The 27,930-nt window shown below is 47.0% G+C and overlaps 1 protein-coding gene across 1 annotated transcript in view; it reads right to left on the bottom strand.

Annotated features, from left to right (window-relative positions):
• gda (guanine deaminase) overlaps nt 1–27,930 on the bottom strand; it is a 93,186-nt gene that overhangs the window by 20,967 nt on the left and 44,289 nt on the right. The window lies entirely within an intron of this gene.

Below are 27,930 nucleotides of genomic sequence, written 5' to 3'. Positions count from 1 at the left end.
TGATAATGACCAGATAATCTGTTTTTAATGATGTTGGTTATAGAATCATAGAAATTTACAGCACGGAAGGGGCCCCTTTTGGCCCAGCGTGTCCACATCGGCTAACAAAGTGCTATCCAGCCTAATCCCACTTTCCAGCTCTTGGTCCGTAGCCCTGTAGGTTACTTCAAGTGCACATCCAAGTACTTTTTAAATATGGTGAAGGTTTCTGCCTCTACCATCCTTTCAGGTAGTGAGTTCCAGACCCCTATAACCCTCTGGGTGAAGGAATTTCCCTTCAAAACTTCTTACCAATTACTTTAAATCTATGTCCCTTGGTTCTTGACCACTCTGCTAAAGGAAATAGGAAATATGCATGCAGTACTCTAGCTGTGGCCTAACTAGTGTTTTATACAGTTCAAACATAACCTCGTTGCTCTTGTATTCTATGCCTTGGCTAATAAAGGCAAGTATTCCGTGTGCCTTTTTAACCACCTTATTTACCTGGCCTGCTACCTTCAGGGATCTGTGGATATGTACTCCAAGGTCCCTTTGTTCCTCTACATTTCTCAGTGTCCTATCATTTAATGTGTATTCCCTTGTGTTGAGTTCCTAACACTGATGAGCCTGCACACAGGGAGGTTAAAGTAACAGTGACCTCAGTCTTTATTAAGACACTCCAGAGTGAGGAACAGGCCTTAAGGGCTGGCTTATATACAGTGCTCCCAAGGGATGCTGGGATCCCTTGGGACTTCAGGGGATGCATTCCCTGGTGGCGGAACATGGGAGTGCATGCTTTACAGATACACAACATCACTCCCCCCCCAAAGTCACAGTGAAAACTATTTACAAGGTGAGGCGGTCGGGAGCCTTTCTTTCCCTGATGGACCGCCTCGGTACAAATATCTGTTCTGATGTGTTGGCTGTGCCCTTGCTGGACTGGCGTATTGTTGACCCTGCAGGGCTGCTGGGTGAGCCTGACCTTGCTGTGCTGTTGGGCGTGATGGGTTCAATTTCCTGGTCGTTGATTCTTTGGGTGTGTGTTGTGGGCTCGAAAAAGGTGGTGTCTGCTGTGGGTTGTTCAGGGCAGTCTCTGAACCGCAGCCTCGTTTGGTCCAGGTGCTTTCTGCAAATTTGTCTATTGTCTAATTTGACTACAAACACCCTACTCCTTTCTTTAGCTATCAACGTGCCCGCGATCCACTTGGGACCATGTCCATTGTTTAGCACATACACAGGGTCATTCAGATCAATTTCCCGTGACACAGTGGCACGACCATTGTTTACATTTTGTTGCTGCCGCTTGCTCTCTACCTGATCATGCAGGTTGCGGTGAACCTGCGAGAGTTTGGTTTTAAGTGTCCTTGTCTTGAGTAGCTCAGCCGGGGGCATCCCTGTGAGCGAGTGGGGTCTCATGCGGTAGCTGAGCAGTACTCGGGACAGGCTGGTTTGGAGCGAGCCTTCTGTGACTCATTTAAGGCTCTGTTTGATTGTTTGTACTGCCCGCTCTGCCTGCCCATTGGAGGCTGGTTTAAACGGGGCCAAGGTGACAAGTTTGATTCCATTGCGGGCCATGAATTCTTTAAATTCGGCACTGGTGAAACATGGCCCGTTGTCACTGACCAGTATGTCAGGCAGGCCGTGGATGGCAAACATGGCCCTCAGGCTTTTAATGGCGGCGGTGGCGGTGCTTCCCGACATTATTTCACATTCAATCCATTTTGAAAAAGCATCCACCACCATCAGGAACATTTTACCGAGAAAAGGGCCTGCATAGTCGACATGGATCCTCGACCATGGTCTGGAGGGCTAGGACCACAAACTTAGTGGTGCCTATCTGGGCACGTTGCTCAACTGAGCACACATGCTGCATTGCCGTACACAGGACTCTAAGTCAGAGTTGATACCAGGCCACCACACGTGGGATCTGGCTATCGCTTTCATCATTACTATGCCCGGGTGTGTGCTGTGGAGATCCGAGATGAAAGTCTCCCTGCCCTTTTTGGGTAGCACTATGCGGTTACCCCACAACAGGCCGTCTACCTGAATGGACAGCTCGTCCTTTCGCCGCTGAAATGGCTTGATTAGCTCTTTGCATTTCAAAGGGGATGCTGGCCTAGCTCCCATGCAGTGCACAGTTTTTTTTACTCGGGACAGCAGAGGATCTTGGCTGGTCCAAGTCCTAATCTGGCGGGCCGTGACAGGTGATTTATCATTTTCAAATGCTTCCATGACCATCAAGAAGTCTGCAGGCTGCACCATTTCCACCCCCGTGGTGGGCAATGGTAGCCGACAGAGCATCCGCACAATTCTTGGTGCCTAGCCTGTGGCGGATGGTATAGTTATACGCTGATAGCACGACTGCCCACCTTTGTATGCGGGCTGAAGCATTAGTATTTATCCCCTTGTTTTCAGCGAACAGGGATATGAGGGGCTTGTGATTGGTTTCCAGCTCAAATTTGAGGCCAAACAGGTACTGATGCATTTTCTTTCCCCGAACACACACGCTAATGCCTCTTTCTCAATCATGCTGTAGGCCTTCTCGGCCTTAGACAAGCTCCTGGAGGCATAGGCGACAGGTTGCAACTTCCCCGCAATGTTAGCTTGTTGGAATACACACCCGACTCCGTATGACGACACATCACATGCTAGCACAAGTCTTTTACATGGGTTATACAATACAAGCAGCTTGTTGGAGCATAAAATGTTTCTGGCTTTCTCAAAAGCAATTATTTGTTTTTTTCCCCATACCCAGTTCTCATCTTTACGCAATAACATATATAAGGGCTCTAAGAGGGTGCTTAACCACGGTAGGAAGTTACCAAAATAGTTGAGGAGTCCCAGGAACGACCGCAGCTCCGTGACATTCTGTGGCCTGGGCGCATTCCTGATAGCCTCTATCTTGGCGTCTGTGGGCCGAATGCCGTCCGCCGCGATCTTTCTCCACAAAAAACTCCACTTCTGTTACCATGAATATGCATTTCGACTTCTTTAGCCACAGCCCTATGTGATCCAGTTGCTGGAGGACCTCCTCCAGGTTTTGTAGGTGCTCGACGGTGTCCCGACCCGTGACCAATATGTCGTCCTGAAAAACCACCGTGCATGGTATCGACTTGAGTAGGCTCTCCATGTTTCTCTGAAAGATCGCTGCAGCCGACCGAATTCCAAACGGGCATCTGTTGTAGATGAACAGTCCCTTGAGAGTGTTGATGCAGGTGAGGCCCTTCGAAGACTCCTCCAGCTTCTGCGTCATGTAGGCCGAAGTCAGGACTAGCTTGGTGAACGACTTCCCTCCTCCAACGTCGCAAATAGGTCATCTGCCTGATGTAGCACGTATTGGTCGTGTAGCGAGAAACAATTAATAGTTACTTTATAATCGCCGCAAATCCTGACCGTGCCATCACTTTTGAGTACTGGAACAATCGGGCTGGCCCACTCGCTGAATTCCACTGGGGAGATGATGCCCTCGCATTGCAGCCTGTCCAGCTTGATTTCCACTCTCTCCTCATCATGTGAGGTACCGCTCGTTCCTTGTGGTGAATGGGTCGTGCCTCTGGGACCAAGTGGATCCGTACTTTCGCCCCGGAAAAGTTTCCAATGCCTGGCTCAAAAAGGGAAGGAAATTTGTTCAAAACCTGGGTACATGAGGCCTCATCGACATGTGATAGCGCTCGATGTCATCCCAGTTCCAGCGGATTTTGTCCAGCCAGCTCCTTCCAAGCAGTGTGGGGCCATCGCCCGGGACAATCCAGAGTGGCACTTTGTGCATCGTGCCCTCATAGGTTACCTTGACCATGGTGCTGCCCAGGACAGTGATAAGCTCTTTGGTATAAGTTCTCAGTTTCGTGTGGATAGGGCTCAGGGCTGGTCTGAGTGCCTTGTTGCACCACAGTCTCTCAAACATCTTTTTACTCATGATGGATTGGCTAGCGCCAGTGTCCAGTTCCATGGCTACGGGTAGGCCATTCAATTTTACATTTAGCATTATAGGTGGACATTTCGTTGAAAATGTGTGCACCCCGTATACTTCAGCATCTGCCTCCTCTCTGAGGCTCGAAATTGTTTGATCCACCATGGACCGATCTTCCTCTGTCATGTGGTGGTTAGCAGGTTTTGCAGAGCTTGCAGCTCGTCTGCAAGCTCGTAGGAGGTGCCCCATTGTTCCACAGCTCTTGCAAACACACCCTTTGAAGCGGCATGAATAGGCTGAATGGAAGCCTCCACAACGCCAACAAGGTGTTAATTGCCTTGCATTCATCCTTTGTTGTGGACTCAGTCATCTGGGTCACCTGAGGCCTGCTGGCAGTTGCAGACTTGTGGTTTCTGCCCTGTACATTTCTGCTCGCAAACACAATTCCAGTTAATTTATGAACATTGCTAGCACTTGTGTGCTGAGAGATTTGTTTGGTGTTATCACTGGTGGACATAACCGCCAGTGCTATCGCAATGGCCTTATTGAGGGTCAGTGTCTCTACAGTCAAAAGTTTTCGTCGGATGGTCTCGTGGCCAATGCCCAGTAAAAAAAGTCTCTGAACATCTGCTCCAGGTAGCCATCAAACTCACATTGTCCTGCAAGTCGCCTTAGCTCGGCGATGTAGCTTGCTATTTCCTGACCTTCCGATCGCTGGCACGTGTAGAACCGATACCTCACCATCAGCACACTCTCCCTCGGGTTAAGATGCTCCCGAACCAGTGTACACAGCTCCTCATACGACTTATCTGTGGGATTCACCAGAGCCAGAAGATTCTTCATGAGGCTGTAGGTCGGTGCCCCACAGACCGTGAGGAGGACCGCTCTTCTTTTTGCAGCGCTTTCTTCTCCATCCAACTCATTGGCTAAAATACTGGTCTAGCCGTTCGACATAGGCTTCCCAGTCCTCACCCTCCGAGAACTTCTCCAGGATGCCCACAGTTTGCTGCATCTTTGCGTTGGATTCGTATATTCGTCATCAGTTGTTGTGTTCCTAACACCGATGAGCCTGCACACAGGGAGGTTAAAGTAACAGTGACCTCAGTTTTTAATAAGACACTTCAGAGTGAGGAACAGGCCTTAGGGGCCAGTTTATATACAGTGCTCCCAAGGGATGCTGGGATCCCTTGGGACTTCAGGGGATGCGCTCCCTGGTGGCGGAACATGGGAGTGCATTTTTTACAGATACACAACACCTTGCCTTGTTAGCCCTCCCCAAATGCATTACCTTACACTTCTCCGGATTGAATTCCATTTGCCACTGTTCTGCCCACCAGACCAGTTCATTGATATCCTCTTGCAATCCTGCATTATCAACCACACAGCCTATTTTTAGTATCATCTGCAAACTTCTTAATCATATCCTCTACATTTAAGTCCAAATTATTGATATATACCACAAAAAGCAAGGGACCTAGTACCGAGCCCTGCGGAACCCCACTGGAAATAGCCTTCCAGTCACAAAAACACCCATCAACCATTACCCTCTGCTTCCTGCTGCTGAGCCAATTTTGGATCCAGCTTGCCACTTTGCCCTGAATCCCATAGGCTTTTACTTTCGTGACCAGTCTGATCTGTGGGACCTTATCAAAAGCCTTGCTAAAATCCATAAACACTACATCATACGTGCTATCCTCATCGACCTTCCTTGTTACCTCCTCAAAAAATGCAATCAAGTTAGTCAGACACGACCTTCCCTTAACAAATCCATGCTGACTGACCTTGATTAATCAGTGTCTTTCTAAATGAAGATTTATCCTGTCCCTCAGAATTTTGGCCAATAATTTTCCCACCGAGGTTAGGCTGACTCTCCTATAATTACTCGGTCTATCCCTTTCTCCCTTTTTAAACAAAGGTACCATGTTAGCAGTCCTCCAGTCCTCCGGCACCACACCTTTAGCCAGGTTGAGGGATAAATATTGGCCAGGACACACCAGAGAGAGCAGACAGGACCTCGGTTTAAACCTACCTCATCCATAATTATCTTGTGATCCTGATAAAAGGATACCTTGCTCTGCCAAACATTTTTGATGCCAAGTTAGTTACAGCTTTAATTTGTCAGGTTTTGTCAGCACAATACCATTTATCGCGGGCATGTTCGTACCAGCGCAATTTGTCAGTTATACGCAATGGCCGGTACATCGTATATGATATATGGGCACCAGCGGAGTGGCCCCCGGTCTGTGAGCACCATCGGAGTAGGCCAGGGAGCGGAAGGAGCAGCATGGTGGCATAACACTCCAGGGAGCAGCACGTGCTGGAGCAGGAGAGCAACGGCAGTGAAGAGGGACGTGACCAAGATCCAGGTCGGTGATTGGAGAGTGACCAGGTACTGCAGGAGCGGCAAGGCTGGGGCAAAGGAGCAGTGAGAGATTGTACAGGGAGGTGATCGGGACCCAGGAAACATAGAAAAATAGAAAATACCTGCAGGAGTAGGCCATTTGAGCCTGCACCACCATTCAATAAGATCATGGCTGATCATCACCTCAGTACCCCTTCGCTGCTTTCTCTCCATACCCCTTGATTCCTTTAGCTGTAAGAGTCATATCTAACTCCCACTTGAATATATACAATGAACTGGCATCAACAACTCTCTGCGGCAGAGAATTTCACAGGTTAACAACTCTGAGTGAAGAAGTTTCTCCTCATCTCAGTCCTAAATGGCTTACCCCTTATCCTTAGACTGTGTCCCCTGGTTGTGGACTTCCCCAACATCGAGAACATTCTTCCTGCATCTAACCTGTCCAGTCCAGTCAGTATTTTATATGTTTCTATGAGATCCCCTCTCATTCTTCTAAACTCCAGTGAATTCAGGCCCAGTTGATCCAGCCTCTTCTCATATGTCTGTCCTGCCATCCCTAGAATCAGTCTGGTGAACCTTCGCTGCACTCCCTCAATAGCAAGAACATCATTCCTCAGATTGGGAGACCAAAACTGAACACAATATTCCAGGTGAGGACTCACCAAGGCCCTGTACAACTGCAGTAAGACCTCCCTCTTATACTCAAATCCCCTAGCTATGAAGGCCAACATGCCATTTGCCTTCTTCACTGCCTGCTGTACCTGCATGCCCACTTTCAATGACTGATGTGCCATGACACCCCGGTCTCATTGAACCTCCACTTTTCCTAATCTGCCGCCATTCAGATAATGTTCTGCCTTCGTGTTTTTGCCACCAAAGTGGATAACCTCACATTTATCCACATTATACTGCATCTGCCATGCATTTGCCCACTCACCTAACCTGTCCTAGTTACCGTGCAGCCTCTTAGCATCCTCCTCACAGCTCACACCGGCACCCAGCTTAGTGTCATTGGCAAACTTGGAGATATTACACTTAATTCCTTCATCTAAATCATTGATGCATATTGTAAATAGCTGGGATCCCAGCACTGAGCCCTGAAGCACCCCACTAGTCACTGCCTGCCATTCTGAAAAGGACCCGTTTATCCTGACTCTCTGCTTCCTGTCTGCCAACCAGTTCTCTATCCACGTCAATACCTTACTCCCAATACCACGTGCTTTAATTTTGCACACCAATCTCTTGTGTGGGAGCTTGTCAAAGTCTTTTGAAAGTCCAAATACACCATATCCACTGGTTCTCCCCTGTCCACTCCACTAGTTACATCCTCAAAAAATTCAAGAAGATTTTTCAAGCATGATTTCCCTTTCATAAATCCATGCTGACTTGGACCGATCCTGTCACTGCTTTCCAAATGCGTTGTTGTTTCATCTTTAATAATTGATTCCAACATTTTCCCAGTACTGATGTCAGGCTAACCAGTCTATAATTCTCCATTTTCTCTCTCCCTCCTTTCTTAAAAAGTGGTGTTACATTAGTTACCCTCCAGTCCATAGGAACTGATCCAGAGTCGATAGACTGCTGGAAAATAATCACCAATGCATCCACTATTTCTAGGGCCACTTCCTTAAGTACTCTGGGATGCAGACCATCAGGCCCTGGGGATTTATCGGCCTTCAATCCCATCAATTGCCCTAACACAATTTCCTGACTATTAAGGATTTCCTTCAGTTCCTCCTTCTCCCTAGACCCTCTGTCCCCTAATATTTCCGGATTATTTGTGTCTTCCTTCATGAAGACAGAACCAAAGTGTTTATTCAATTGGTCTGCTATTTCTTTGTTCCTCATGATAAATTCACCTGATTCTGACTGCAAGGGATCTACGTTTGTCTTCACTAATCTTTTTCTCTTCACATATCTATAGAAGCTTTTACAGTTTTTATGTTCCCAGCAAGCTTCCTCTCATACTCTATTTTCCCCCTTCTAATTAAACCTTTTGTCCACCTCTGCTGGATTCTAAATTTCTCTCAGTCCTCAGGTTTGCTGCTTTTTCTGGCCAATTTATATGCCTCTTCCTTGGATTTAACACTATCCTTAATTTCCCTTGTTAGCCATGGTTGAGCCACCTTCCCAGTTTTACTTTTACTCCAGACCGGGATGTACAATTGTTGAAGTTCATCCATGTGATCCTTAAATGTTTGCCATTGCCTATCCACCGTCAACCCTTTAAGTATCATTCGGCAAACCATTCTAGCCAATTCACATCTCATACCATCGAGGTTACCTTTCCCTATGTTCAGGACCCTAGTCTCTGAATTAAATGTGTAACTCTCCATCTGAATAAAGAATGGAGAGGCGTGAGTTCGGGGACCAGAAGAGGAGAGGGCCCAGGGCAGCACGGGCCATCCCACACTGCGATGTGTGCGCGCACTAGGTCCGTGCAGCAGAGCTAGTCTCCAGCTGTCTTGATTAATCCTTGCCACTGGACCAAGACCTAGCTCTGTCAAGCCCACCTGGTGGCTGGTATGCAACAGCCACCACACGTTAAAAAAATCCACACACAGGCATCTTCCACCCTTCAAGATTTAGTTTGGGACCTGGAATATTAGGTCCTTCATTGAAACACCTGTGAACTTTTTGACGTGGAAGCAAGTCATCCTCAATTCAAGGGATTGCCTTTGATGATGGGCACCAGCAAAAGTTAGGATTTGCTGTTCTCTGGTCAACTGAGTAAGAGGTGCTCTTAACCAGGAGATCTTAATGTTCATCGTCATGTCTAGCATCAGATGCAGGCTCTGCTAGTTTTTCTCAAATGTTTTCAGTAAATTATCTAGCTGTCTTCTGGAAGTACAACAACAACAGCTTGCATTTATATAGCACCTTTAATGTCGTAAAATATCCCAAGGTGCTTCATAGGAGCAATTATCAAACAAACCTTGACATCAAACCACATAACAAGATACTAGGAAAGGTGACAAAAGTTTGTTCAAAGAGGTAGGTTTTAAGAAGCATCTTAGAAGAGAGAGAGAGAGATGGAAAGATGGAGAGGTTTAGGGAGGGAATTCCAGAGCTTAGAGCCTAGGCAGCTGAAGGCACAGCCACCAATGGTGGGGCAAAGGAAATCCGGAATGCGCAAGAGGCCAGAATTGGAGGAGCGCAGAGATCTTGGGCGGGGGAGGCGTGGGGGGCTGGTCATGTATTTGCTTCATGGGTTCTTTGCTTAAGAATTCATAGCAACACATTGCTCTTAAGAACTGGTTGGTTTATTAGCAAAAGGTTTAACAATTACACTACACATTACCAGTTCATCCACTAGGCTCACAATTATTATGTATGCATGCTTGTATTGTTATATGATGTCTGCAACACTGCTTACACCTGTACACACCTTACCTGTACACCAGAGGGTGCTGCTGCTGGAGCTCTAAGGGTTACCTGCATACTGCAGGTAACCCAGTATAAAAGGAAGCTCACAGCTTGGTGTGCTCACCCGAGGAGCTGCAAATAAAGGACTACATTCTACACAGTTTAAGTACCATACCCTGCCTCGTGGAGTCATTACCAAAGGTGCCTGCATACACAATAACTGGTGACGAGGTCACAAACTACACGCTCAGCATGTCGAATCTCAGCAACTTTCAGCAATTCACCAGTGGGGAAGATTGGGATGCTTTTGTAGAAAGATTGGAACATTTCTTCATAGCCAACGACCTGGATGGGAACATACCGGCTACACGACCGAAAAAGCGCAAGACCATCCTGCTTAGCAGTTGTGGGCCTACCATCCATGGTCTCGTCAGTGACTTGCTAGCCCTGGAGAAGACAACCACCAAGAGCTATGAGGAACTTGTAACATTAATACAGGAACAACTAAAACCAAAAGAAAGCATCCTCACAGCCAGGCGCCAGTTCTACATGTAATGGCGACCCGAAGGCCAAGAAATTACTAAGTATGCTGCACATTTAAGAAGACTAGCTGCACTGTGTGATTTTGGCGACCACCTTAATGAAGTACTAAGGGACATATTTGTCATTGGAATCGGCCACGAAGACCTCCTACACAAATTGCTCTCTGCGGACATCACAGTCACCCTGCAGAAAGCAATTCAAGTGAGCCAGGGCCTACATGGTTTCGGCCGGCGACTCCAGGCGAATATTGACCCAGGACTCTAACTAATGAATGCATGGTTACTTCTAAAGGCAGAAATGCTGCCCCAAGTCCCGCAACCCTGAGTCCGCCACATGGGGAAAACCGGATGGCTCCGTGCTGGCGCTGTGGAGGAAACCACAGGGCCCACCAGTGCTGCTACAAAGACTATACATGCAAAGGCTGCAAAGAAAAAGGGCACCTTCAGAGAATGTGCAGAAAAAGCTTTACTCACCGCATCAACGAAGAGTTGACTGATCACCGGGGCTCCAACACCTGGAAGAGTATGGAATTTATACCTGCTCCACCGAAAGTTCTTCATGGACGATGGAAGTAGACATCGATGGGATCCCAGTTTCCATGGAGATCGACACAGGGACGAGCCAGTCTGTGATGAGCCAAACGATCTTTGAAAAAATTTGGATAAATCCCGCCACTCGACCAAAACTGTCTCCTGTCCAAGCGAAGCTGCTCACCTACACCAAAGGTAAAATCCAAATTGTTGGCAGCGTGGACGTCCAGGTCTCCCAGGGCGGCGTGTTGAACAGACTCCCCCTGTGGATTGCTGCCGACGATGGTCCCACGCTGCTGGGAAGGAATTGGATGAACCGGTCCAAGTCGGTCTAGTGGTGATGGCCTCCGGGCTCCAGCAATTGACATCGAACATGGATACACCGCTGCATCTAGAGATCCCACTGTCCAGCTCGACTGCGCGGCGACGACTCCACAACACCGCAGTCAAATCTCCAGGACCGAAAACTCAAACTTTCCCTTCCGGGCCAGGGCAGGACTCCAAGAGACGAAAATGAGAGAGAAGTAGATTATCGACATCCAGGGCCAAACCAGAGGAAGAAGACTACCACAGCCTACCTGGAGGAGAGCCAGAAGATGGCTGCCACACCGTGAGGAGAAGAACCTACAATCAAAATGGCCGCGACCAGACCACGAGGGACAGCGTTGGAGGAGCAACACGTGGCATTGAGCGGCCAATTGAATTGGAAGGCTCCTTTAAAAGGAGACCGGTAACCAAAAATATTTAAAGGGACAGTTTCAACTTAAAGATGACAGGGACTTTAAAGCTAAAAATGCAGTAAAAGAGTGCATGTTAATGTAACCATGAATTGTGATGCTGGTGTGACTAATGTGAAAAATTAAATGAAATGAATGCTTGTGTAAGTAAGGTTAAGAGCAAGCTTGTTATGTGTGATGATTATGACAGAGTTTGAAATGCCTAATGTAACCATGTCTGGTGAGACCATGATACAAAAAAGTGATGCAAATGCTGTTATTAACAATGTAAAGGCAGTCAATAATGTAGACTCGACTATGTATGATCAGAGCCATGGTGTCATGTATACAGGTAGGACACTGTTAAAGGGTTCTACAAGGACCATGCAAATGCTAGAGGAATTCCCCCATGGGAGACCCCCAGGTCCAGCTGGCTACCAGACCATGTAGCCTGGACCTTTGGAACTAGTGTGATGCCCCAGGAAGGGCACACACAGCCAGTGGGAGCAGACCCACTACAGGGACAATAGTCAATGGGCAGCACAGCCACCACCACTGGCAACCTGCCTCAGACTGGCCCTACAACCCCTGGCCACCAGGGCCAACACCAGGAGCGAGAGGCCAATACCCTCCAGCTTTCCTGGCAAACCCTGGGATGACCAGACTCTCATCCCAATTGGAGGACAAGGAGCCCACACAGTCCTGTGGCCCTGCCCACCACCAGACAATTACCCACATCATAGAGTATGCACCCTAACCACTGCTGCAATGGCTACCCCATTGAGGGATCCCACAACAGTGGCACCCACATGGTCTGTGTGCGAGGGGTGGTGGGTAAATGTATGAAGCCAGCCTCAAGTACAGGGATCACACCTGGCACCCACACAACCCTCACCACAACCTCCCATAGCTCATTACTGATCACCTCCCCAGATCATGGCAATAAGGACTTGAAAAATGCTTAGGGGGACGGGGGGGGGGAGTATTGTTATGTATGCATGCTTGTATTGTTATATGATGTCTGTAACATTGAATGTACCTTACACTGTACACATCTTACCTGTACACCAGAGGGTGCTGCTGCTGGAGACCTAAGGGTTACCTGCACACTGCAGGTAATCCAGTATAAAGGGGAGCTCACAGCTTGGTGTCCTCACTCGAGGAACTGCAAATAAAGGACTACATTCTACAAAGTTTAAGTACCATACCCTGCCTCGTGGAGTCATTATCAAAGGTGCCTACATACAAAATAACAACCACTACCTCATCGTGGATTTATCTGAACCCAACTGGCTGGGGTTTTATTAATTTTTGCGAACATCACGTGACTGACTAAGCCACTCACAATTCAACAGTTCTTCAACTGCAGCCCCCCCCCCCCCCCCCACACGATATAAAGTCTCTGCAAGATTGTCCCATACCCACAGAGAAACCTTCAGTCGGCTGCATCTGAGTTGGTGGGGATATGGATGTTGTGACCATTGAAGTACTTGGACCTGCCAATTCATGCTGATCATCGTCCAAGTCAGGCTCTTAATTATCTACTCATGGTACTGAAGGTGCACCACTCGCTAGCAACATTTGATCCACATGAACCTTCCTGATATATTCACCAATTTTGACCAAGTACTGCTTGATGCCACATACCCAAATAATTGTACCAATGTCCCATTTGCTTGGACTTGCCCTTTTTGACGGACTGAGAACTTTGACCTGCTCATCCTCCTGAAAGTACCACTCTTTAGTACCGGAAAGATTATGATGTTTCTGCACCAATTGTGCCTTCTCTGCCATATCAGCCCAGTTCGGTTGCAATAAACCGAGACACGTCCTCAGTCTACACTTAATAATTCAGCAGGTGTGTACCCTGTTGTAGAATGGGGCGTAGTTCTGTATTTGAAAAGAAAATTTGCTAACCTGTGCTTCATGCTCATTGATGATCCAGTCTGTAGAACTTGTTTCTGCAAAGCCCCCTTGACAATCCTGACCGACCTTTCATCTGCACCAGGTGCTATCCTTACTTGGCACCAGTAGCATCTTGGCTACTTGAAAAGACACTGTTGTGCGGTATGGTTGCCATTACACCTATGACATCTATTCTTCTTGGTTTCATAACTCTCCCTATGACTAGAGCTCACCCTCTTCTGTGTTTCTACAGCCCAGTGACTGTGAACTGCTACTACTGCCGGTAATGAGTGAAATTCCTTCATACTTTTCTCTGCCATCTCCATGGAGGTGACTATCTTGCAAGCTCTCTCAAAAGAGAGATCATCCATAACTAACAATTTTGATTGGACGCATTCATCCATTAATCCACATATAAATTTATCTCGAAGAGCCCTATCTAGGAATCCTCCAAAATTGCAGTGTAGTGATAATTTCCTTATGGCAACAATGTATTCACTGATGGTTTCATTAAGTCTTTGAATTCTCATTGTGAACTCATATCTCTCTGCTATTTCTCAAAGCTGTGGATCAAAATTCTTATGTACTTAACCCCTTACAACCTGTATTACACTACCACCAGAGGGCCTACCTGTTGGAGTCCCAAGGGATCCCAGCAGGCAGTATATAAGCAGGCCACCCACGAGGTACCGAACTCTGGAATCTTATTAAAGGAGTCAAGGTCACACTTGCTCATTGTACACAGTACTCAGTTTCATCCTTTATTGTGAACGCATCAATTGGTGACGAGGTAACGAACAACCATGGGTGGCTCTGTTGCACAGGAGGGCAGGAAAAAGAGTGGGAGAGCTATAGTGGTAGGGGATTCAATTGTAAGGGGAATAGATAGACGTTTCTGCGGCCGCAATTGAGACTCTAGGATGGTATGTTGCCTCCCTGGTGCAAGGGTCAAGGATGTCTCGGAGCAGCTGCAGGACATTTTGAAGGGGGAGGGTGAACAGCCAGTTGTCGTGGTGCATATAGGTACCAATGATATAGGTAAAAAAACGGGATGCGGTCCTACGAGACGAATTTAGGGAGCTAGGAACTAAATTAAAAAGTAGGACCTCAAAAGTAGTAATCTCAGGATTACTACCAGTGCTACGTACTAGTCAGAGTAGGAATCGCAGGATAGCTCAGATGAATACGTGGCTTGAGCAGTGGTGCAGAAGGGAGGGATTCAAATTCCTGGGACATTGGAACTGGTTCTGGGAAAGGTGGGACCAGTACAAATCGAACGGTTTGCAGCTGGGCAAGACCGGAACCAATGTCCTAGGGGGAAGTGTTTGCTAGTGCTGTTGGGGAGGGGGTAAACTAATATGGCGGGGGGATAGGAACCTATGCAGGGAGACAGAGGGAAGTAGAAGGGGGGCAGAAGCAAAAGATAGAAAGAAGAGTAAAGGTGGAGGGCACAGAAACCCAAGGCAAAAAGCAAAAAGGGCCACATTACAGCAAAATTCTAAAGGGGTGAAGTGTGTTAAAAAGACAAGCCTGAAGGCTCTGTGCCTCAATGCGAGGAGTATTCGTAATAAGGTGGACAAATTAACTGCGCAGATAGCTGTTAACAGAGATGATGTAATTGGCATCACGGAGACATGGCTCCAGGGTGACCCTGGCTTGGAACTCAACATCTAGGGGTATTCAACATTCAGGAAGGATAGACAGAAAGGAAAAGGAGGTCGGGTGGCGTTGCTGGTTGAAGAGGAAATTAACGCAATAGTAAGGAAAGACATTAGCTTGGATGATATGGAAGTGGTATGGGTGGAGCTACGGAATACCAAAGGGCAGAAAACGCTAGAGGGAGTTGTGTACAGACCACCAAACAACAGTAGTGAGGTTGAGGACAGCATCAAACAAGAAATTAGGGGTGCGTGCAATAAAGGTACAGCAGTTATCATGGACGACTTTAATCTACATATTGATTGAGCTAACCAAACTGGTAGCAATGCGGTGGAGGAGGATTTCCTGGAGTGTATTAGGGATGGTTTTCTAGACCAATATGTCGAGGAACCAACTAGAGGGCTGGCCATCCTAGACTGAGTGATGTGTAATGAGAAAGAACTAATTAGCAATCTTGTGCAAAACCCATTGGGGAAGAGTGCCAAAATATGGTAGAATTCTTTATTAAGATGGAGAGGGACAGTTAATTCAGAGACTAGGGTTCTGAACTTAAGGAAAGGTAACTTCGATGGTATGAGACTTGAATCGGCTAGAATAGACTGGCAAATGATACTTAAAGGATTGATGGTGTTTAGGCAATGGCAAACATTTAAAGATCACATGGATGAACTTCAACAATTGTACATCCCTGTCTGGAGTAAAAATAAAAACGGGGAAGGTGGCCCAACCATGGCTAACAAGGGAAATTAAGGATAGTGAAAATCCAAGGAAGAGGCATATAAATTGGCCAGAAAAAGCAGCAAACCTGAAGACTGGGAGAAATTTAGAATGCAGCAGAAGAGGACAAAGGGTTTAATTAGGAGGAGGAAAATAGAGTATGAAAGGAAGCTTGCTGGGAACATAAAAACTGACTGCAAAAGCTTCTATAGATATGTGAAGAGAAAAAGATTAGTGAAGACAAACATAGGTCTCTTGCAGTCAGATTCAGGTGAATTTATAATGGGGAACAAAGAAATAGCGGACCAGTTAAACAAACACTTTGGTTCTGTCTTCACGAAGGAAGACACAAATAACCTTCCAGAAATACTAGGGGACCAAGGGTCTAGTGAGAAGGAGGAACTGAAGGAAATCCTTATTAGGCGGGAAATTGTATTAGGGAAATTGATGGGATTAAAGGCTGATAAATCCCCAGGGCCTGATAGTCTGCATCCCAGAGTACTTAAGGAAGTGGCCCTAGAAATAGTGGATACATTGGTGATCATTTTCCAACAGTCTATCGACTCTGGATCAGTTCCTATGGACTGGAGGGTAGCTACTGTAACACCACTTTTTAAGAAAGGAGGGAGAGAGAAAACGGGGAATTATAGATCGGTTAGCCTGACATCAATACTGGGGAAAATGTTGGAATCAATTATTAAAGATGAAATAGCAGCGCATTTGGAAAGCAGTGACAGGATCGGTCCAAGCCAGCATAGATCTATGAAAGGGAAATCATGCTTGACAAATCTTCGAATTTTTTGAGGATGTAACTGGTAGAGTGGACAAGGGAGAACCAATGGATATGGTGTATTTGGACTTTCAAAAGGTTTTTGACAAGTTCCCACACAAGAGATTAAAGCACATGGTATTGGGGGTAATGTACTGACGTGGATAGAGAACTGGTTGGCAGACAGGAAGCAGAGTCGGGATAAACGGGTTCTTTTCAGAATGGCAGACAGTGACTAGTGGGGTGTCGGAGGGCTCAGTGCTGGGACTCCAGCTATTTATAATATACATTAATGATTTAGATGAAGGAATTGAGTGTAATATCTACAAGTTTGCAGATGACACTAAGCTGGGTGGCAGTGTGAGCTGTGAGGAGGATGCTAAGAGGCTGCAGGTTGACTTGGACAGGTTAGGTGAGTAGGCAAACGCATAGCAGATGCAGTATAATGTGGATAAATGAGAGGTTATCCACTTTGGTGGCAAAAACACGAAGGCAGAATATTATCTGAATGGCGACAGATTAGGAAAACGGGAGGTGCAACGAGACCTGGGTGTCCTGGTACATCAGTCATTGAAAGCTGGCATGCAGGTACAGCAGGCGATGAAGAAGGCAAATGATATGTTGGCCTTCATTGCTAAGGGATTTAAGTATAGGAGCCGGGAGATCTTACAGCAGTTGTACAGGGCCTTAGTGAGGCCTCACCTGGAATATTGTGTTCAGTTTTGGTCTCCTAATCTGAGGAAGGATATTCTTGCTATTGAGGGAGTGCAGCGAAGGTTCATCAGACTATTCCTGGGATGGCAGGACTGACATATAAAGGAGAGACTAGATCGACTGGGCTTGTATTCACTGGAGTTTAGAAGGATGAGAGGGGATCTCATAGAAACATAAAATTCTGATGGGACTGGACAGGTTTGATGCAGGAAGAATGTTCCTGATGTTGAGTAAGTCCAGAACCAGGGGGCATAGTCTAAGAATAAGGGTTAAGCCATTTAGGACTGAGAAGAAGAGAGAGACTTCTTCACTCAGAGTTGTTGACCTGTGGAATTCCTTATCGCAGAGGGTTGTTGATGTCAGTTCATTGGATATATTCAAGAGGGAGTTAGATATGGCACTTACGGCTCAAGGGATCAAGGGGTATGGAGCAAAAGCAGGAAAGGGGTACTGAGGTGAATGATCAGCCATGATCTTATCAAATGGTGGTGCAGGCTCGAAGGGCCGAATGGTCTACTCCTGCACCTATTTTCTATGTTTCTATGTAACCGCGCGATAATGCAAAGAACAGTTGGTATCCTGGAGTGCTCTCAGAAGGGGACTATTGGGAGGCCTTCGTGGAGAAACTCGACCGATACTTTGTGGCCAACGAGCTGGAAGGGGACGAGAACACTGCCAAAATGAAGGGCGATCCTCCTAACTGTCTGTGGGGCAACAACCTATGGCCTCATGAAGAATCTCCTAACTCTGGCAAAACCAACAGCTAAGTCCTGTGAAGAATTGTGTACACTGGTCCGGGAGCACCTAAATCCTAAGGAAAGCGTCTTGATGGCCGAGATATCGGTTCTACACGTGTCAAAGGCCAGAGGGCCAGGAAGTGGCGAGTTATGTTGCCGAACTAAGGCGCATCGCAGGACATTGCGAATTTGAGGGATTCCTCGAACAAATGCTTAGAGACTTTTTTGTACTGGGCATTGCCCATGAGGTAATCCTTCGCAAACTGTTGACTGTTGAAACTCCGAATCCAAGTAAAGCCATAACGATAGCTCAGGCATTTATGTCCGCCAGCGACAACACCAAACAGATTTCGCAAAGTAATGCAGTTTCGGCCAGTACTGTGCACAAAGTAACGTCGTTTTCGAGCAGGAATATACTTGGCAGAACGTACACACCGGCTGCTGCACGACCTCAGATGACCCAGAGTCCGCCATCAATCGTTAATGTGAGGCAGTTAACACCTTGTTGGCGTTGTGGAGGTGATCATCGGCCTCATCAATGCCGCTTCAAGCACTATGCGTGCAACAGTTGCAGAACAATGGGACACCTCCAGCGAATGTGCAGGCGAGCTGCAAACCCTGCAAACCACCACATTGCAGAGGAAGATTGATCCACTGTGGATCAGGCTGAATTGGAGTCTTGTACCAAGGAGGCAGAAGTATACAGGGTACACACATTCACCACGAAATGTCCACCAATAATGCTGAAAGTGGAACTGAACGGAATTCCAGTATCTATGGAACTGGACACTTGTGCGAGTCAGTCCATAATGAGTAAAAAGGCCTTCGACAGGCTGTGGGGCAACAAGGCACACAGGCCCAAGCTCAGCCCCATTCACACCAAACTAAGGACTTACACCAAGGAACTGATCTCTGTAATTGGCAGTGCAGAAGTCAAAGTCTCCTATACTGAAGCAGTACACAAACTCCCGCTGTGGATTGTGCCAGGGGATGGCCCTACATTGTTAGGCAGAAGCTGGCTGGGAAAAATCCGCTGGAACTGGGATGACATCCGAATGCTTTTGTCTGTCGACGACACCTCGTGCCCAGGTTCTGAGCAGGTTTCCATCGTTGTTCGAGCCAGGCATTGGAAGCTTCTCGGGGGCAAAAGTGCAGATCCATTTGGTTCCTAGTACGCGACCCATCCACCACAAGGCACGGGCGGTATTGTATATGATGCGTGAGAAAGTGGAAATTGAGCTGGACAGACTGCAGCGAGTACGCATCATCGCACTGGTGGAATTCAATGAGTGGACCAGTCCAATTGTCCCGGTACCTAAAGAGGACGACACGGTCAGAATTTGTGGGGATAAAGTAAAGATTAATCGTTTTTCGCTACAGGACCAGTACCCGCTACCCAAGGCAGATGACCTATTTGCGATCCTGGCTGGAGGAAAGACGTTCACCAAGCTGGACCTGACCTTGGCCTACATGACGCAAGAGCTGGAGTCGTCTTCGAAAGGCCTCACCTGCATCAGCATGCACAAAGGTCTGTTCATCTATAACAGATGCCCATTCGGGATTCGGTTGGCCGCGGCAATCTTCCAACGGAACATGGAGAGCCTGCTAAAGTCGGTTCCTCCCACCGTGGTTTTCCAGGACGACATACTGGTTTACAGGTCGAGACACCATTGAGCACTTGAAGAATCTGGAAGAGGTTCTTAGTCGGTTGGATCGCGTGGGACTCAGGTTGAAATGCTCAAAGTGTGTTTTCCTGGCGCAGGAGGTCGAATTCTTGGGAAGAAGAATCGCGGCAGACGGCGCCAGACCCACTGACACCAAGACGGAGGCCATCAAGAACGCGTTAAGACCACAGAACGTGACGGAGCTGCGGTCATTCCTGGGACGCCTTAACTATTTCGGTAATTTCCCACCTGGGTTAAGCACCCTGCTAGAACTCCTACATGCACTACTGTGCAAGGGAGACGACTGGGTATGGGGGAATTCACAAGAGGCTGCCTTTAAGAAAGCCAGGAATCTGTTGTTTTCAAACAAACTGCTTGTCTTGTATAACCCTTGTAAATGACTAGTGTTAGCTTGCGATGTGTCCTCATACGGGGTCGGGTGTGTGTTACAACAGGCTAATGAATCGGGGATTTTGCAACCGGTCGCTTATGCATCCAGGAGTTTGTCGAAGACTGAAAGGGCTTACAGCATGATTGAAAAAGAGGCTCTGGTGTGCGTTTATGGGGTAAAGAAAATGCATCAGTGCTTATTTGGCCTCAAGTTTGAGCTTGAAACTGCCCACAAGCCACTCATATCGCTGTTTTCTGAAAGCAAAGGGATTAACACCAATACCTTTACCCGCATCCAAACTTGGGTGCTCACGGTATCAGCATACAACTATGTAATCCGCCACAGAAAACTGCACTGTTGCTCTCAGTCGGCTGCCACTGTCCACCACTGGAGTGGAAATGGCACAGCCTGCAGACTTACTCATGGTAATGGATGCATTCAAAAACGAAAAGTCCCCCGTTACGGCCCGCCAGATCAGGACCTGGACCAGCCAGGATCCTTTACTGTCCTTGGTTAAAAAACTGTGTCCTCCATGGGAGCTGGTCTGTTGTGGGGCAATCGCGTGGTCTTGCCCAAGAAAAGCAGAGATACGTTCATTTGTGAACTGCACAGCACCCACCCAGGCATTGTAATGATGAAAGCCATAGTTAGATCCCATGTGTGGTGGCCCGGCATCGACTCAGATTTAGAGTCATGCGTGCGCCAGTGCAACACTTGCTCTCAGCTGAGCAATGCACCCAGAGAGGCACCGCTAAGTTTGTGGTTGTGGCCCTCCAAACCGTGTCAAGGATCCACGTGGACTATGCGGGCCCATTTCTAGGCAAAATGTTCTTTTGGATTGAATGTGCAATAATGTCTGTAGCACTCCACGGCCACTATTGAAAGCCTATGAGCCATGTTTGCCACGCACGGCCTGCCTGATGTCCTAGTCAGCGACAATGAGCCATGTTTCACCAGTGCTGAATTCAAGGAATTTAGGACCCGCAATGGGATCAAGCACGTCACATCTGCCCCGTTCAAACCCGCATCCAACGGAAGGCTCCCTGCAGACCCGACTGTCCCAAGTGCTGCTCAGCTACCGCACCAGACTCCACTCACTCACCGGGGTTCGCCCAGCCGAGCTGCTCATGAAAAGGGTGCTCAAAACTAGGCTCCCTTTTATCCACCATGATCTCCATGATTACGTGAAGGGCAGGCGGCATCAACAAAGTATGTACCATGACCGTGCAAATTTGTCACGTGATATTGAGGTCAAGGACCCTGTGTTTGTACTCAATTATGGACATGGTCCCAAATGGTTCGCTTGCACAATCATAGCCAAAGAGGGGAGTAGGATGTTTCAGGTCAAATTGGCCAAGGACTAACGTGCAGAAAACATTTGGACCAAATCAAATTGCGGTTCACCAACAACTCTGAACAACCCGAAGAAGACACCACCAACATTGACCCTCCAACACACACATACGTAGCAACTGACCACGAAGCCGAACTCACCATCCCCAGCAGCCCAGCAAGGCCGGCTGCCCAGCAGCCCAGTGAAGAACCAACCAACTCACCCACAACATTTGAATTACCCACATTTATACCGAGACGATCGACAAGGGAGCGAAAAACCCCCCGATTATCTCACTTTGTAAATAAGTGTACTATTGACTTTATGGGGGAGTGATGTTATGTATTTAACCCCTTGCAATCTGTATTACACCACCACCAGAGGGCCTACCTGTTGGTATCCGAAGGGATCTCAGCATCCCTTGGGAGAGCGGTATATAAGCAGGCCACCCACGAGGTACCTGTACTCTGGAATCTTATTAAAGGAGCTAAGGTCACACTTGCTCATTGTACACAGTACTCAGTTTCATCCTTTAATGTGAACGCATCAAAAATGATTCTCCAATATCTGTAGTATGTCTGAGAATGAAGCATCTATAACCTCTCTCAGGGTTAAAAAATTTACTGAGATACCATAATTCTCTGCACCAATCATGGCAGAATAGCTTTCATCTTCTCATGCACTGCTTGATTGCTTAATTGCAAATCTGCCATACCTGCTGAGAATTCACTGATGTCATTAGCTCGAAAAAAAACATTTGCAATCTTTGACTGTAGGATCTAAATGATTACTTATTACTGTCAAAGGCTCCCAAATTACTGACATAACTCGTTGTTAAATCCATATTGCCTTCTTAGCCTAATAGCCATTAATCACTCAATAATCTTGAATTGCTTTTCAATGACTCTAAATAGCTTTCCACAGATTCTATTTGTCAGTTCAACACTGTTCAGTACTCACAAAAATAAATAGTACTACCAGATTCTCATTCTGGAATCATGTTGCCGGTATATCACCTTACTGTGCTCCACTTGCATTTGCCTTCTCATGAATGGAAATTCCACCAAAAATTTCTTCATGAAGAAATCCCATCTTCGTTGCCATTTTGTAATGTATTTGCTTCATGGGTTCTTTGCTTAAGAATTCATAGCAACACATTGCTATTAAGAACTAGTTGGTTTATTAGCAAAAGGTTTTAACAATCACACATTACCAGTTCATCCACTAGGCTCACAACCACCTGCCTCATTGTGGATCCTCCGAACCCAACTGGCTGGGGTTTTATTGAGTCTTGTGAACATCAGGCTAAGCCACTCCCAACTCAACAATTCTACAACTATTTTAAATTAAACGATAAAGCCGAATGCCTCCATATTAAAAGGAACACTAGAACCCACAAATTAAGAAATGAACTGTAAACTTTGCCAAATCAAATTAAAATTCTGTTCCCGGGGTCCGGTGCCCACCTCTCGCGGAAGACCTCAAGCGTACCAGTGGATACCCTGTGCTCCATCTCTAGGGACACCCTGGCATGAACGTAGCCGTGGAAGAGAGCAGGCAGTTAGGCTGAATGACCTCCTCGACCATCCGCTTCCTGGACCGTGGCGAGGCCCAGGTGCAGTTCTACGAGGAGGCCCTCCGACCAGCCCGCTACCCTCCGCACCGGGTGTCCAAAGATCAGGAATATGGGACTGAAGTGCAGCCAGAAATTGAGGAGCAGCCCCTTCAAGTAATGGAATAGTGGCTGCAACCTCACACATAGCACATAAACATGGAACATGGACTCTTCCAGACCGCAGAAAATGCAGGCGACCTGGGAGTCCGTGAACCAACTTAAAAACTTATTGCATGGGACTGCCCCACGCAAAACCCTCCAGGCCAAGTCCCCAATAGATAAAGGGACACTAGAACCCACAAATTAAGAAATGACTCCCGCTTGGAGAGCCCTCCATTGTGTCGCCCGCCTCCACCGGACGGCAAGATTCAACAGCTCTACAACTATTTTTGTAGAAACAATAATTAAAGAAACTATTATAGCGGTGAGGCGGGATGATATGTTAGAGGGATCATTAACTGAGGTCATCGGGGTCGAATTGAAAAATAAAAAAAAGGGGCAATCACACTGCTGGAAGTGTATTATAAACTCCGAAACAGTGGGAGGGAGATACAGGAGCAAATATGTAGGCAAATTGCTGAGAAGTCTAAAAACTATAGGGTAGTAATAGTAGGGGATTTTAACTATCCAAATATTGATTGGGACAAATTTAGTGTGAAGGGTATAGAGGGTACGGAATTCTTGAATGCATTTCAAGAGAACTTTTTTAGTCAGTATGTAGCAAGCCCATCACGAGAGGAGGCGGTCTTGGATTTAGTTTTGGGGAATGAAGCTGGGCAGGTTGAAGGGGTATTAGTGGGGGAGCATTTAGGTGTCAGTGATCACAATTCAGTCAGATTCAAGTTTGTTATGGATAAGGACAAGAATAGGCCTGGAATAAAAGTTCCAAATTGGGGAAAAGCTAATTTTGCTAAGTTAAGGAGTGATTTGGCCTTGGTGGACTGGAAACAGCTACTTGTGGGTAAATCAGTGTCGGAACAGTGGGAGGCATTCAAGGAGGAGATCCGAAAGGTTCAGGCCCTTAAAGAAAAAAGCTGGCAAAAATAATTCTAGAGTCCCCTGGATGTTGAATTACAGGGGAGGATTAAGAAAAAAAGGGATGCTTATGTCACATAACGGCTAAATACTTTAGAATCTTTAGAGGAATATAGAAAGATAAGAGGTAAAATTAAAAAGGATATTAGGAATGCTAAGAGAGAGCACGAGAAATTCTTGGCCAGTAAAATTAAGGAAAACCCAAAGATGTTCTATAAATATATTAAGAGTAAGAGGGTAACTAAGGAAAGAGCGACCATCAGGGTAATCTTTGTGAGGAGGTGGAAGATGTTGGTCGGGTTCTTAACAAATACTTTGCATCTGCTTTCACAAAGGAAAAAAGTAATGCAGATACTGCTATTGAGGAGGAGTGTGATATTCTGGATGAAATAAATATAGTGAGAGAGGAAGTATTAAGGGTTTAGCAGCTTTGAAAGTAGATAAGTCCCCAGGCCCAGATGAAATGCATCCCAAGTTGTTGAGCGAAGTAAAAAAGAGGAAATAGCAGGGGCCTTGACCATTATTTTTCAGTCCTCTTTGGATATGGGCATGGTGCCGGAGGATTGGAGGACTGCTAATGTAGTACCCTTGTTTAAGAAGGGAAAAAGGGATAGGCTGAGTAATTACAGGCCTGTCAGCCTAACATCAGTGGTGGGAAAATTATTGGAAAAAATCCTGAAAGACAGAACAAATCTGCATTTGGATAGGCAAGGATTAATTAGGGACAATCAGCATGGATTTGTTAAGGGAAGATCATGTTTGACTAACCTGATTTAATTTTTTGAGGAGGTAACCAAGAGAGTCGATGAGGGTAGTGCATATGATGTATTAGATATGGACTTTAGCAAGGCTTTTGATAAGGTCCCACATGGTAGACTGGTCAAGAAGGTTAAAGCCCATGGGATCCAGGGCAAAGTAGCTAGTTGGATCTAAAATTATCTTGGAGGTAGGAAGTAAATGGTAATGATTGATGGATGTTGTTGTGACTGGAAGGATGTTTCCTGTGGGGTTCTGCAGGGCTCAGTACTGGGTCCCTTGCTTTTTGTGCTATATATCATGATTTAAATTTGAATATAGGGAGTATGATTAAGAAGTTTGCAGATGATACTAAAATTGGCTGTGTGGTTGATAATGAAGAGGAAAATGCAGGAGGATATCAATCTACTGGTCAGGTGGGCAGAGCAGAGGCAAATGGAATTTAATTCAGAGAAGTGTGAGGTGATGCACTTTGGGAAGGTTAAGGAAAGGGTATACACATTAAGCGGTAGGCCATTTAATAGTATAGATGAACAAAGGGACCTTGGAGTGCTTGTCCACAGATCCCTGAAAGTTGCAGGCCAGGTGGATAAGGTGGTTAAGAAGGCATATGGAATGCTTGCCTTTATTGGCCAAGGCATAGAATATAAGATCAGGGAGGTTATGCTTAAATTGTATAATACTTTGGTTAGGCCACAGCTGGAGTACTGCATGCAGTTCTGGTCTTCGTATTATAGGAAGGACGTGATTGCACTAGAGAGGGTGCAGAGGAGATTTACTAGGATGCTGCCTGGAATGGAGAACCTTAGTTTTGAGGATAGGCTGGATTTGTTCTCATTGGAACAGGAGGTTGAGAGGAGACCTCATTGGAGGTGTACAAAATATTGAGGGGCCTGGACATAGTGGATAGTAAGGGTCTATTTCCAAGGGGCTATTACGAGGGAGCATAGTGTTAAGGTGGTAGGTGGAAGGTTTAGAGAGGATTTGAGGGAGGGCTTCTTTACACAGAGGGTTGTGAGGATCTGGAACTCGCTGCCTGGAAGAGTGGTGGATGCAGAAACCCTCATCACTTTTAAGAGATGGGCACTTGAAGTGCCGTAACCTGCAGGGTTACGGATCTAGAGCTGGTAATTTGGATTAGACTAGATGATCTTTTGTTGGTCGGCGCAGATATAATGGCAAGTACTACAGGGAATAGAATACGGCCAGGGTGATCTCCTGGACTAGTTTTGATCACCTGGATGGATTGGAATTTTCCCAGATTTTTTCTCCCTAAATTGGCTTGGGTTTTTATTTGGTTTTTGCCTCTCCCAGGAGATCACATGGCTCCAGTTGGGGTGGAGTGTAGATGTTTTTAGTATAAGGGGTGTTGCAGTGGTGTGAGGCCGACTGGTTGGGCTGGGTGCTCTTTGCCTTTCCGTTATTGTTCATGAGTTTGTATGTAACCTTTAGGGCTGCTGACCAAGGGCCGTGCGGCCCTGTAAATTTCTATGTTTCTAAGTGCCCCCTGGTTAAAGGGGGGGGGGGGGGGTCAAACTCCAGAAACTTTCAATCAAGTGCCACCTTGTTTTTTTTTTGAGGGCACCAAGAACACAATTCATAAAAGTGCCCCCTAATTAAAGGGGGTCATTAAAACCGACACAATAAACAAATTAACTTTTGGCAGTATACTTAATTCAAATCAAAATGTTGTTGCCGAGGGTGATGATGCACTCCAGTCCCTCCGGTGCCCACCTCTCGTGGAAGGCCGTGAGCGTACCGGTGGACACTGCGTGCTCCATCTCCAGGGACACCCTGGCTCGGATGTAACCGCGGGAGAGAGGCAGGCAGTCGGGCTGAACGACCCCCTCGACCGCCCGCTGCATAGACCGGCTGATGGCCTCCTTGGCCATGCCCAGGAGCAGTCCTACGAGGAGGCCTTCCGACCTGCCCGCTCCCCTCCGCACAGGGTGCCCAAAGATCAGGAGTGTGGGACTGAAGTGCAACCAGAAATTGAGGAGTAGCCCCTTTAAATAGTGGAACAGGGGCTGCAACCTCGCACATTAAGTAAAAACATGGAACACTGACTCCTCCAGACCACAGAAATTGCAGGCGGCCTGGGAACCCATGAACTGACATAAAAACTTATTGCATGGGACTGCTCCATGCAACACCCTCCAGGCCAAGTCCCCAATAAATAGAGCGAGGACTCCCAAATAGAATGCACTCCAGTGGCAACCCCCCACCTCCTTCGGACGGCAATATGCAACAGCTCTACAAATGTTTTAAGTTGTAATCAGTAATCAAGTGCCCCCTGATTAAAGCGGGGGGGCGGGGGAACACACCAAAAACTTTCAAACAAGTGCCCCCTTGTCTTTTTTTTTTTGGAGAGGTTTTTTTTTTGAGGGCACTGAAACACAAATTATACAAGTGCCCCTTGGCTAAAAGGGGGGGGGGCGGCACTAAAACCGACAAATTAAACAAATTAAACTTTAAACATGAAATCAAATTAAAATTTGGTTGCCGGGGGTGATGATGCACTCCAGTCCCTCCGGCGCCCACCTCTCGCGGAAGGCCGCGAGCGTACCGGTGGACACCGCGTGCTCCATCTCCAAGGACACCCTGGCTCGGATGTAACCGCGAAAGAGAGGCAGGCAGTCGAGCTGAACGACTCCCTCGACCACCCGCTGCCTGGACCGGCTGATGGCCCCCTTGGCCATTCCCAGGAGCAGTCCTACGAGGAGGCCTTCCGACCTGCCCGCTCCCCTCCGCACAGGGTGCCCAAAGATCAGGAGTGTGGGACTGAAGTGCAACCAGAATTTGAGGAGCAGCCCCTTTAAATAGTGGAACAGGGACTGCAACCTCGTACATTCAATAAAAACATGGAACACGGACTCCTCCAGACCACAGAAATTGCAGGCGGCCTGGGAGCCCGTGAACCGACTTAAAAGTTTATTGCACGGGACTGCTCCATGCACCACCCTCCAGGCCAAGTCCCCGATAAATAGTGCACTCCATCGGGGACCCCCGCCTCCTCCGGACGGCAAGATGGTACGCCTCTACAAACCTGTGAGCAAACTCACAGGTGCATACAATACAGGGCTGGAGTAGGTTACACAGATAGGGAGGGGCGAGGCCATGGAGGGATTTAAAAACAAGGATGAGAATTTTTAGAAGAGGCATTGCGAAACCGGGAGCGATGGGTGAACGTTACTTGGAGAGAGTTAGGATACGGACAACAGGAGTTTTG

This window comes from Pristiophorus japonicus, chromosome 1 (genome assembly GCF_044704955.1).
Source record: "Pristiophorus japonicus isolate sPriJap1 chromosome 1, sPriJap1.hap1, whole genome shotgun sequence".
Classification (NCBI taxonomy): Eukaryota; Metazoa; Chordata; class Chondrichthyes; family Pristiophoridae; genus Pristiophorus; species Pristiophorus japonicus.
The sequence above is the reverse complement of the archived record's forward strand: the minus strand, read 5'-3'. Positions and strand labels throughout refer to the sequence as shown.